The sequence below is a fragment of the Amblyomma americanum genome, chromosome 7 (genome assembly GCF_052857255.1).
Source record: "Amblyomma americanum isolate KBUSLIRL-KWMA chromosome 7, ASM5285725v1, whole genome shotgun sequence".
Taxonomy (NCBI): domain Eukaryota; kingdom Metazoa; phylum Arthropoda; class Arachnida; order Ixodida; family Ixodidae; genus Amblyomma; species Amblyomma americanum.
Genome location: NC_135503.1, coordinates 61,571,109 through 61,584,562, shown reverse-complemented (window position 1 = coordinate 61,584,562; position 13,454 = coordinate 61,571,109). Strand labels below are relative to the sequence as shown.

At 47.4% G+C, this 13,454-nt stretch overlaps 1 protein-coding gene across 1 annotated transcript in view; it reads left to right on the top strand.

Moving 5' to 3' along the window:
- LOC144097729 (uncharacterized) overlaps window positions 1-13,454 on the top strand; it is a 33,658-nt gene that overhangs the window by 338 nt on the left and 19,866 nt on the right. The window lies entirely within an intron of this gene.

Genomic DNA, 13,454 nt, shown 5'->3' with positions numbered 1-13,454 from the left:
AAGCGTCGGAGCATGTTTCCAATCGCTGCACTTCTAAGCTAACCGTATTTCTGTTACTGCTGCTGCTACTGCTATTGCTGTCAGGAAGAATGAAAAGGAAAGTGCATGGGCCTGCCCACTGGCTCAAGCTGAGCCACAACCGCTGCCACGTGCTGAAAGTAGGAAAGTCGAAAGATAGGAGAGGAAAGATAAGGAAAGACGCGCGTGCACTAATATGTCCCGGCCCGATTCCTGAGGCACTGCAATACCGGGCCGACCAACATGGCGGAGTGCTTCAAGCACTCCGCCATATTTCCACCGTATTTCTGCTGCCTTCTTGCACCGTATTTTTGTTGCCGATCCTTTCTTTTTAAAGAGGGCGACGCTTGCGAGTATCTCACCGCATTTTTCATCCGTCTCTTTGAAACCTGTACAGGCTTAAAGGATGTTACAATAGTGACTTCAGAGCATCAATGTTAGTGGGCTTACAGCTATAATTGAAATGTTCCTGTCTCATAGCATCTATGCATCTGGGCACCCTAGAAAAAATTGGCGCGGAGTTGCAGCGCACACCCCTCATGTTTTTCATAGTATTTTTATCATCATTGGGTTGCAGGCCATTGTCTCTAACTACGGAAGATTTGAATCCCCGCCGAGTAAACGTACTTGCCGCTGGTATCGTGTTATCGCCTCGTTTTCCTCGTAATGATGACAAATAGCCTGCAATCAACTGCAGCGGATTTCGTTTCTCACAGCACACTGTTTTGTAAATGGTCAGTGTCATCTAACTGATTACAGCCATTGACTTTCGGAGCCATTTTGTTTTACGAACCGTCTGAAAAATTAGAGAGTCCTCCGAGAGCAACGCCAAATCCGTTTATCCCAGTACCAGCGGCCACGAACTAAAAGCTGGATGAATGAGCAGAGGTGTAGCAAGCCGGGAATGTTTATAGCTCAATAATTTTCTTCGCTGAATCTGGTTTGCGTTCCGCTTAACCAGGCTACAAAAGGCTGCGGCAATAATAGCATCGATAAGTCACGGTTTTCCCTTGACAACAATCGACGCTTACAGTGTGCTCCGAGCCATAGTAGAGGGCTCGACCGAACAGGTCCCCTATAATGCCCTTACTCATTCAGTTCTTCGCTTCGAGTAGGGATGAGTGCTCATTGTCCTAGAGCCCTATTCAGTTCGTACAATGCCTTAGTGTGCGCAATATTTTAGTAAAGTGTTTCTTAGATTATTATTTTTGGCTAGTGAGAGCAAACTTCTTGCAGCGCCTTTTATTACCGGCATGAAAGCTGCGTGTCGGACTGAGCATGGCGGTAGCTACGGTTCCTGCTTTCAAATTTAAACAGGACAGCTTTCGCGGCGGCACAGGCTATGCATGTTTTTCCTGTACAGTATATAACAGGGTGTCATACGTTTAACTGGAGAGAAAACTGTCGCTGCGATTGTAAATCCAGTATGGGAATGCCGGGAACTGCGATTTCCGCACTCTGTTCTTTCAAGCTACGGCTACGAAGCGGAGAGACCGTGAGAGTATGGCACCAGTTTAAGAGACAGGAATACGGCAGGAAAAAGGCAATAATAAATAAACTCAAAAGACGCGTTAAGCAAGCGAATGATGTTTCATTTTTTTCCGTTAGGATCCTCTTTCTCAATTCTTAACCGCTTGCTCAGGCCTGACAGAGCCTCATCTTCTTCTTCAATAAATTCATTCATTCTAGAATTGATTCATTAATTTTTGCTTTCAGGTGTAAATAAACACATAGAGCTTTACCATAATAAAATAAGTTCGTGAGGAAACTTCTTTGCCCTGTTTATAAATAAAAACAAATTAACGAGGCCAGCCGCTAAGACGCTAGTGATTTTTTAAGCAATACTTTGCGACTCTTCAGCGTTTCTGGTCATTCATAAACTATGATAATAGAGTTTAAAGGCCCCGTTTGGATTGCTAAAATGGTCTTCATTACGAGAATGTTGTTTTATTCTTTCATTAAGCCATTTTTTTACTATTATTTTCATGAGCGTAAACGGAGCAAGGGCACAAGTATATCATGTTCGCAACTATATACAGGCAGTCGTCTACTTCGTAAAACTTCTTATTTTGCTCTTTGAAACCGAGTTCAAAGAATTATCGGGTTTCAAAAATAAATAAGCAAGGCATAGCTACTGCATCTTTCAATTTTTTACTGACTCTGGATGTTACCTTGAGCTTGTGGAGAGGAATACTATGTTCGCTTCAGTTCCATATTAAATGGTTTGATTTAAGCGGCTTAACGTTCCAAAGCGGCTCAGGCTACGAGAGACGCCGTATTGAAGGGCTCAGGAAATTTTGACCACCTTGAGTTCTTTAACCTGCACTGATATCGTACAATGCACGGCCGTCTAGCATTTCGGCTCCATCGAAATGCGACCGAAGTGGCCGCGATCGAACCAGCGTCTGTCGGATCAGCAGCCGTGCGCCATAACCACTGAACCACCATGGCGGCTTTTTCCTAACAGATAGTGAGGCTGATAACATCGTTATCCTTGACTATGATCCCTTGACTGTCCCAGTCATAAAGGCGCAATCCCATCTGCGAGTCGCAGATGTAGCGCGACTGGTTTTTGGCCGATTCATTACGTTCCTTCCCCCGCTTTTCTAGCCCGCCGGGACCTTTGAAGGAATAATTTTGCTTACATACTTCTAAGTTTTTTAATGGGAATACACTTGCGCACCATCCTGTTCATATCGGCAGGCATTATACTGAAACAGCCAACATATAACCGATGTGCCCGTTTTGGCCTGTTCTTTCCAGTCCCTTTGCGGAAGAAACAGGACAAGCCTCCGAATATTGTTAAAATGAAACAAACTTTTAAAAGAGGTACCAGTTCAATTCTAGATACTGCATGCCTTCACATTTTGCCCGCGTATTGGCTATCCAGTTGTACTTGGATGTCATATGTAGAGTTTTATCGGACAGTGGTGCCATCGGAAATGATAGACAGCAATTAGGAACAGCCGAAGTCTAAATCCTGAGCTAGAAACGTGGCGCTGAGATCCGTTTCCACATACAACTGGTGTAACTTCGCTGCCTACCATGAAAATTACATGTTTCACATGGGCGCTGGTTCTTCTTGATTAACGCATATTTAATAAACCGCTCGACAATGGGACAGATACTGGTTGTTTTGCACTTTGTGTCCCATATTGCAATCGCACACCTTCAACCTTCCCTCCTTCGGAATATAATACGATTTGCATAGACTGCAAAAACAGCCAATCTCGAGATATAGGTAGTTCTCCATTTTGCGCGACCTGATTCTGAAACTTCAAGGGGAAAGTATTTCCGCGTAATATCTGTCGCATCAAACGTGGTTGGAAGTATGACGAAGGTTAAGTACAGATAGCTATGCACCCCTTCCTCAATAGCCGCTTCACTTACTTTCTCTGCGAATTTCCGGGATCCCAATATATGCAAATGGGCACTTATTCCGAAGTGCATTACCTCTTTTGGCAGCTTTCTCGGTTAACGTTGTAACGTGTTTTCAAAGTTTTGATATAAACTGACCGCCGTTGATTGCTCTGTATTCTCTATTTAAAGCTGCGTCCGTTTGACTCCATCCTGGCGTAGACCGCTTCCTAAACATTAAACAGTAATAAACAACTGAAAGAAAGGACTACCAAACGGTGCCCGTTCTAAAACCATCAATCACGGGCATCCCCCGCATTACTGCGCGTTCGCAGGTCGTTTCTGCGGCAGCCCATAACATGTAGACAACGATAGGTGTAGTTTCAGCGCTCTGTGGATCATGATAGCAGGATACATACTTTTATAGCCCACGTAGGAGCTTAGCACCGTTTCATTAATGGCAGCAGTAACGTATGTCTGAAACCGCCCGCCCAGAACGTGTTCTTACGGTCGCCCCACCCGCAATACATCACTGGCTTGTGCTCCTCCCTCTTCGCCGTGTTCACATCGCAGCCTTCTCCCGTCTGTGCTTCGGGTCCCGTCGCTCTACAAAACTAGTAAAAGCAACGTTGTTATGTTTGTTGGGAGCTTCTCTACCAGAACCCAGATCTCCCGACACCCGAACTTCTCTTTCTGTCGAAGGTGGGCTGCTCACGTATCATATTTAAATTAATCGCGGAAGGTATCTCGACATATGACCCGCACCGTTCCATTTATGCAAGACAGGCCTGTAGCGCTGTCCCGTCCCGACACAGATCGAGCACAGATGTGAGCACGCATTCGCACTTGCCGCCCTGCGCAACAGAGCACCAACCCTGCTCTTCTGTTAGTAGCTACCGTTCACATTATAGGCATTTTGACAAAATGCCAGGGGCGGTGGATGACGCTGCGAGCACGTCTCGAAATATTGTTGTGGTTAGGCGCAGGGGCTTCGTTCATTTCAGTGGAACTTCTCTTTTTCGCATCAGTTAGGGCTGAGGTTGCTTGGAGGTCTTTTCTCTGTACAAACGGCGTGATATGCCGTACTCGGAAACTTGAGCGTTCACCTAGCTTCAAATAAGACTGCCATTCAGGGGCCCCGCCAAAATCGGCTCTTCTTAAGGACGTTTGCTGCGTGGCCATGCCATCTCTGTTGGCCTCGACGGCTTTTTGAGGGAATAGAACCTATAGAGCTTTTCTCTCAGCACGGCAGGGGGAGTAGGAGCAGAGGAACGCGTATGTAAGCGGTGAAAGCAACAGAGCGAAAGTAAGCAGTGCGTATCTTCTCTGACCGCCGTACTTCTTTATCAACATCATCATCAGCCCACTTGCGTCCAGTGCAGCAGAAAGGCATCTCCAATTGAGCTGCAGTTATCCCAGTCTCTATCTACGCAAACTTCCTAACCTCACCTGCTATCTGCACGCTGCCACCTTCTCCTGCACTTACCTCCACTTAGAATCCACTTCGTTGCCCAAAAACACAACACAATCCATGATCGGCTGTCCTTATTGCATGTCTTGCCAATGCGGATTTCTTCGTCTTCATTTAATCTTGGATATCACTACTGCAGTTCACTTGCTAATCCACTCTTCTCGCTTTTTGTCCCATAACATAAATCCCAGGCTATTACGTACCATAGCTCGCTGTGCTAGCAGCAGTCTCATTCCAAGCCTTTCCGTTATCCCACTAGTTGCTGCCCCAGAGATGAGTAGCGGCAATATGCGTCTATTTCATACTTTCATCTTGAGGGATACTGGTAAGCTGTCATTCATGAAATGAGAGCACCTGCCGAATGCACTCCCAACCATCGCATTCTCCTAACTATTTCACTTCCATGGTCCTCATCTGCTGTCCCTGAAGTAATTATTCCCGTATAGCCTGACGCCGCTCTTCTTTTCCAAAATTGAGCTCTTTAAACAAAGCGGAGGGGCGGGTATGTGAATACAGCCAGGACGAGGCGCAAACCTGCCTACAAATTCAGACAAGAAAGGGAGTACGACGTCAATGCCACTACTGCGGAATGCTGTGTTTTGTGGCCGCCTTCGGGCTTTCACAAACTATGGCGGTTGAAACCACCATTACTGGTCAGTTACTTCTGGCAACCCAACATTTTGAAGAGAACCGCGGAAATATTCTTAGATAAGGCCAAGAAAACGATAACAGCGAGATCTCAGCGCGCACGTTAAGGGCATAGTAAAAAAGAGTCCTTCAATAGCTGGGGCTGTATTCTATAATCTCTGCATTTTCCGTTGTCCTTTCTCCGTCCATTCGGTCGTTTGTCAGTGATAGAAAGAAGAAAAACTTCAATGAAAACAGGAGAGGCCTGCTTGGTTGTTAGCCTAGCATGCTACTCCAGGTGAGGACGAAAGGAAATAAGAAGATAAGAGAAGAAGGATAGGGTGAAAAGAGAGGAAAAGAGAAAAAAGGTAAGGTGAAAGGTGAAATCAAGCAACACTCACGCTCTCACAAACACGCACGATTATCAAAGGATGTCCACCAAAACCCGTGTTCCTAAGAGAAACTAATGATGCTTTTGTCCCTCGCGCCGCCGAAGCAGCTGCACTCCAGGGTCTAAGAACGTGGTCCAGGTGCACGGGGCCGTCCTGACGCAGCCCTAAAGCACTTAACAGCGCCTTGAGATGGTTATTAAAGATTTGACAGCGGCAGATCAAGTGTTGAAGATCCTCGCGCACACCACATGTCGGGCACAAAGGACAACTTGAGGCTCCAATTTTTGTCGGTGGTCACTCAAATATACCCGCGGCTTTGAAGCGCCTGTGGCAAGCGACCTGGACATTGGGTAGTTGGCGACCGGACCTAATACATTGGCTGAAATTGCATTGCATGCAATATGCAACCAGTAGTGAAATGCATAGCAGCGCTTTATCACGTGCAAGGCTGCGATATGCAGCCAATGGTGAGGTCCGGTCGCCAGCCACCCAATGGTCGGGTCGCTTGCCACAGGCACGTGAAAGGCGCCGGTATATCTGTGCGACCACTGGCATAGGGCCAAATGGACGCGAAATCCACAACGGAAAATGGACAGCTTATAGAATACGGCAACTGGTCATGAAAGCTTATCAGGTTTTATACAGGGAGAGTAGATGCCGCAACGGGTGCTGCAGAAAAGCAGGAGTCAAGCAATCTGCGCTGAACCTGCAGGGCTGTGGCAGAAGCTACTACCAAAAAAGGCACTTGTGCGTATTTCTGACTTCTTAATTTTGATGATGTGAATATAAGCAAGTCACGTGTGCAGAACACATATTTCACTGTGCATTGCGCGGCAAAAATTAAACAGACGATGAGCTCTCAAGCCGTGCATAGCCGCCTTACAAAACTAGTGCTTCTTGGAAGTGCAGCAGTCGCTACTTGGCCGGTTTTCCATCTTTACACGATGTCTCTAAGAGGAATGCGTTCGGTTGAACTTGGCTGAACAGCCGCAATAAATGTCAACTTTTACCACCGAGTTTTCAGCCCTCCATCAGATGCGCAGACTTACCGAAGGACTGCACGCCCGTTCGAAGGCGAATAATGGCAGCAGATTAATAATAATAATAATAATTGGTTTCTGGGGAATGGAAAATGGCGCAGTATCTGTCTCATATATCGTTGGACACCTGAACCGCGCCGTAAGGGAAGAGATAAATGAGGGAGTGAAAGAAGAAAGGAAGAAAGAGGGCCGTAGTGGAGGGCTCCGGAATAATTTCGACCACCTGGGAATCTTTGACGTGCACTGACATCGCACAGCACACGGGCGCCTCAGCGTTTTTCCTCCATAAAAACGCAGCCGCCGCAGTCGGGTTCGAACCCGGGAACTCCGGATCCGTGGTCGAGCGTCTTAACCACTGAGCCACCGCGGCGGGTGCAGCAGGTTTGAGGAAAGCGAATTCACATACCAATGGAAATTTTTATTATCCCAGTACACAGCTTCTCAAAAAATACTGCTAAGTTTTAGAACCAAAATGTATGCATGCACCAAATGCCACTAAATCGTGTTTTATAACCCGACAGCATGTTATAAAACGTGCACAATTTAAAAACGAAAAGCAAACACCACACGCGCCGTTCTTCCACCTTCCGCGTGGCAGTGACAGCTATAGGCGTGCTATATCCAGAGTTCCATGTCTCGGCCTTTCGTGAGAACACTGCACTTCATGCAGCATATAGACTCCTCCTTTTTGCACACCGCACCCGGATTTCAGGTTTACTCTCACCAGTACACTTACGCAAAAATAAAGAGCACAGCTCAAGCACATGTAGCTGGTGTATCCAAAGCATGGCCCTAACAATGAAATAAGCGAGCAGGCAACGAAGCGCGCAGCTGCTACTGTCCTGCTACAGCTATATCAGCTGCGTTGGAGACGCTCCAGTACAATACGAGCAGAGTTTTCCGCTGTGTCGTGATCAGGCAACGGATCCAGACAGCAGTATTCTGCGTGTTGTTGGAGCGTTACCGGTGGAGATACCAATTCTAACTTCGAAAAACACACCGGGAGGCCTCCAGTTACTGTTTAGTGCAGCCAGTACAGTGTCTGTCCGTCCTCTATTCCTAGCAGATTCTGCGAGTTTCATCAGCTCTCACACTGCGACTGACGACCAGGCACCACGACATGAATGACATCGCTCACGAAAAAATGGTTTCTGTAGGGGCGGACGCGCGGAGAGTCTGAAGAAACACCATCCGTTTCCTGCCGTGGCGCTAATCATTATCGTGCTTCGAGCTGTTCGCAGTCCCAGAGAGAGGCGTAAAACAACACATTTTCGTGTTCAGTGGTTAGGGCGCTCGAATACTGATCCGGAGTTCCCGGGTTCGAACTCGACCGCGGCGGCTGCGTTTTTATGGAGGAAAAACGCTAAGGCGCCCGTGTGCTGTGCGATGTCAGTGCACGTTAAAGATCCCCAGGTGGTCGAAATTATTCCGGAGCCCTCCACTACGGCACCTCTTTCTTACTTTCTTCTCTCAGTCCCTCCTTTATCCCTTCTCTTAATGCGCGGTTCAGGTGTCCAACGATATATGAGACAGATACTGCGCCATTTCCTCCCCCCCCCCAAAAAAAACCAATTATTATTATTATTATTATTATTATTATTATTATTATTATTATTATTATTATTATTATTATTATTATTATTATTATTATTATTATTGCGTGCGTTCTCTTGCAGCAGAAGCGGTATTTCACACGCCCTGCAAAAAAGTAACTCAAGAAATTCCAAGTCAACCCGTCACGATGTCAGCGCGTCACATCACTGCCAATGGCGGGCACATTCCCCGCTGGCCCCCACGCGACCACTAGCGCCGCGGCGCGGCCACCTCTGGCCGCGTACGAAGCTCTGACATTGCATTATGCGCAAGCTTCATAACCAAGAAATGGTATTGAACGACTCTGGTTGTAAGAAGGAACTTCTCTCATTCTCTCAGCCGCCCGGCGAGAAGCCACATTATGCCTGGTAGCGTCAAAAAAATTGAGCGACAGCGCGCTATTTTCATGCTGACAAAAAGTCCGTCAGAGAATGGAGAAAGCAGCGGAAGCGCCTGTTGGGTGATGAGTTTCCCATGGTGATGCCGCAGCTCTGATATGTCGTGCGCTGTGTGGGTCGCTTTAATAGAACTTTTATAATAGGTGGACCCTATCGGTTAGGGGGATAGGCGAATAGCGGGGTGCGCAGAACAATAGCCTAAGAGCGTTACTGTCCTGTGCAAGTGCAGTCGCGCCCCTCTATTCCTCTATCGCTCTAACCCAAGCGGTACCCCTATTTTAAAGTTCTTAATTGCATGTTGGCGGCTCGGAGATGTCATTGATAGACCAACACGAGAGGCCTACTTTTCTTTTCTCTTTTTCGTATCCTGAAGTTAAGCAGTCGACCTGCACGACGTATCGCTCAGCATGCGAGTAGATGCCGTACTTCTCGATGAATGCATTTCCTAGCCACTCCTGGACTTGCTGCCTATAGTAAACTGTTGCTGCCTTCCGAGGATGTTAGGGATAATATTAGCTTTCGTCTTATAAATTCTTATTCCAAACATTCTCAGTTTCTCCCTCCGAATTATTTAGACGGACAACGTCATCAGCAAATCTAAGGTAACTATAACGGCTTCCATTCAAGCGCATCCGCTGCTCTTCATAATCCAACCCTTCAGTAATTCTTGTAGACACGCTGTGAATAACGGCAGATATATCGTGTCTCTGTTGTTTTCTTTATCTCTCCGCAAGGTGGGATCAAGGGCCCAATTTCCATTCAAGCGTAACCGCTGCTCTTCTCAATACAATCCCCCAATAACTCTTGGGAACATGCTGAAATAACCGCAGATAGAGTGTGCCTCTGCTGTTTTCTTTCTCTCTACGAAACGTTGGATCAAAGACCCAGTTTTGCCAGCATTTCATCTCTAGGAAACGAGGACAGTTGTACCCATTGTATAGCGGTGAATATCCGGCGGCACTGGGGATCACAGCTCGCATTTCACGAGGTTGCATGATGCTCCGCCACCGCTTGCAAACTAAGCCACCGCTGTGGTGGATAATGAGAGAATTCTTTGTTGTGATTCAAAACGTTCAGTAACTCATTCTAAATAATTCAGGCCTCGCGGCAAAACCGAGCAAAAGTTTTACTTTTAAAGTTCTTTATCATTTTAGGAAAAGAGTTGCGCGTGAGCTAGGTGCGACTGCATGCGCATTGATCTCTCATTACCATAGCGCTCTGATTTGCACTTCACTCACTGTGGAAAAGTTTTCCCCGGAAAACAACTTCCAGGGATTATAAATCATCTCTGAAGCTGAGCTCGATATTGTTAATCAGAATTTTTTTTTTTTTGCAAAGTGAGGTGAAATTTGAAACCGTACCGTTTCGATGCGGCGCTTAAAAATGCAAAAAAGATATCTTTAAAAATCTGCGGTCTCTCCCTCCGACGGTTGTTTGTATGCCTTCGTACATTACTGCAATTCGAGCTGCATGCATCCGCAGAATGTGACGGAGAGGAAAAGCACACGAAGCGTGTTGGACGATGTGTACTGCTTCGATGACTACGAAAGCAGCGGTATAAAGTATGAATACCTGTTCGCGTCGATGGCTAACTACAGTGGAGCGCCTTTTCGGCGTATTTTTTTTCTGTCATTTGGGCGTCCATTGGGTGACAATAAAGGATAGCAAATTGCACTTCTTTTTTTTTTCAAAAATTCTTCGACCATCGAAGAGGAGGAGGAGGATGAAAAAAGGGGAAAGGCAGGGAGGTTAACCGGACGAATAATCGGTTTGCTACCCTACGCGGGGGGAAAGGTGTGAGGACATAAAAAATGAAATAGAAAGGAGAGCCACTATGAAAAGTCAGCATTCGTTAAAGTTACAGCCTATCGTGCAGGCCAGAAGTTCGCAACAAGCGGAGCACTGCTTTGGAGGCCTTCACCGCCGACAATCGCTGCGGCCAGTGGCCGAGAATCTTCGTTTCTGTCAATGGGCGTGGATCTAGACGCTCCAGTGCACGGCAGAGCGACTGCCTTTCGGTGTTATAGACAGGGCAGTCACAAAGAATGTGGGATATAGTCTCGTCAGACACGCAGATGGCACATGCAGGGCTATCAGCCATTCCGATTAAGAACGAGTAATGGTTGGTGAAGGCTACAGCAAGCCACAAGCGACAGAGCAAAGTTTGTTCACGTCGTGGTAGGCCGGATGGAAGTCGGAGCTAGCTCCAGATCTGGGTCCAAGGCTTTTAAACGTGAGTTGGAAAATTGGCCTGGATTCCACGCGGCAAGCGTTATGTCCCGCGGAAGTGCGCGAAACCTGCCCGCTGCGTCTGATCTCGAAAAGGGGATCGGAAGAACAGAGAAGCGGAGGCTCCGGCGAGTCAGGGACGCTTCGGCTGGAAGAGAGCGACGCCGGCTGCTGCTCCGGTGAGTTCGCGTTCTACGGCTTCGCATCGTGAACTTCCTGCCGTTCCTGAGCCCGTTCCGGGGAGTCAACGGAGGACGCTACCACCTGCTACGGCCAGGGGTGTCTCCAGCGCTTTTGCCACCCATCCGGGTGGTGCCCCCAACGCCAACAACACCGGCATCACCTCCACGGGCGCTTGGACCGGGAGCTTATACGACGCAGCCAGCGACGCCAGCCTCTGCACGTCGAGCGCCATCTCGACGCCGGCTACTGGACCCATGCAACATCGCATCCACACCGAACCAACCGTGAGCACGAACGCCGATTGCTAGCAATAGAACACTAACAGTAGAACGCTAGTAGTAGACGCTAGCAGCAGTGTTCCCGGGTCGTGTGTTTTTAGAGTATGTGTTTTGTGTTAGTTTTCTTAGTTTTGTGTGCTAGCGTTTGTGTCACGTAGGGTGTATTAAACGTGCGTCTGTGTGGGTACACCTGTCCCCCAGAACATTCTTTCGGTCCGAGTGTTCTCCGGGGAGATCTGTGGCAGTAAGTGGTTTGTATGTAAGTTCGTTGTTCTTTCATGATGTCACTAAGCAGTACTGTCTTGGTGCAGGTAAAAATAAACATTGAATACAAAGCATCAAATACACTGTAAAAAAGCCTAACATCACAAATCAGTAAACACACAAATAGCTATTATTAACATGTGCTAGAAAAGCAAATGTGGTTGCTTTAAACAACCTTCCGGAATCATTTGCATCACCCCCGTATTCCCTGATTGATATCCAGTAGGTGGTTCAGGAGGTATAAAGTGTCCTCCCTCATGCATCTAGTGCCGGAAATCAGCCCCCGATGTCGACGGCCCACCAATTTCCTTTTTTCTGGCTGGTGTTTACCTTGCCACGAGTTCATCGGCCTTGCGATATCCATTCCGCGAGCACGTGAAGGCCATGCCTTCGTTCACACTGCTTAGCGCCGTTCGTCTCGCTGTTGCTCCTGCGACTACGGCGCGAAGAAACCGTCAGCAAACAGTCGCCTACGGTTCGCAGTGATTGGGAGTTGCTGCCCGGCTCAGCGCCTTTACCTGTGACATGTACTCCCGAGTTGCGAAAAACGAGCGCAATCCTGTCATTTCCTGCGGTATCCCACCTCGATGACTGCCGAAGCAGGGTTGACACATAGTGTCCTGGCAAGATTCTCCGTAAAGCTCACCTGTCTATTTCCCGGATCAAGTATCAGTGGGAAAAAAATAAATAAAGCTTTAGCGGAATGTCATTAATGGCAGTGTCATATTGATAGCGCTCGTGATCGACTTGGCGACGTATTCAAGAGAGGCTGGAATTTTGACATCTCCAAAGAGCTCAGCCAGTAAAATAAATGGTCCTGCAATAAAAAGTGTATGGCTGCGACCGTTAGTCGGTACTCATTTCTAAACGCGTTTGGGGCCCGAAGTGTCTATGCATCTCCATTCAGACCTTCTTCTTCCATTTTATACGGACAACTCGGCACGTGTATTTCTGCTAACATGTCATGCAAATATCTATTAGGTTGAAACATGATAACTAAGTTCATTTGCATCTGCAGTCTTTAGCAAGGTGTTATGCGGCTTCCAACAACCGTAACTAGACATTTAGACCTCTCAGCAAAGCAACTATGTCCGCTACCGCGCTCATACGAAGATGCAATAAAATGGCGATAAATTTATTGTGCAGGGAGCTAGGCGTTCAAACTGACGCTTCGTATTTCTCTAAACTCCTAATGCAAGGCAAGTCTTGAAACCGACGCACTACATCCCCTTAACAACTGTAGTGCATTAAAACTCCACAGCCCTGCGGAGACTTTGGAATCATGCTCTTTCCCTTCGACCATGCGACTACCGATGGCGCATTCTCTGCAGCGTACCTCCCCAGCTCACATCTTTCGCAACGTCCAAGCCCCTCCCCCTCCCTCGACCCCCCACGGGTGTTCTTGTGCAGCGAGTGAGCACTGGGGTTCCCTGTCACGACACATAACGCCGCCATGTACTCAACATTCCGCCCTTCCTTAACTATTGCTCTAGAGCGACAAGGCTGCTAAATGCAAAATGACGAATGCTAAATGTCAGATGCGCTGAGGTTCATTTGCTAAATGCGTCGAGTGTGCCATTATTATACACATGCAGTAAGACAGG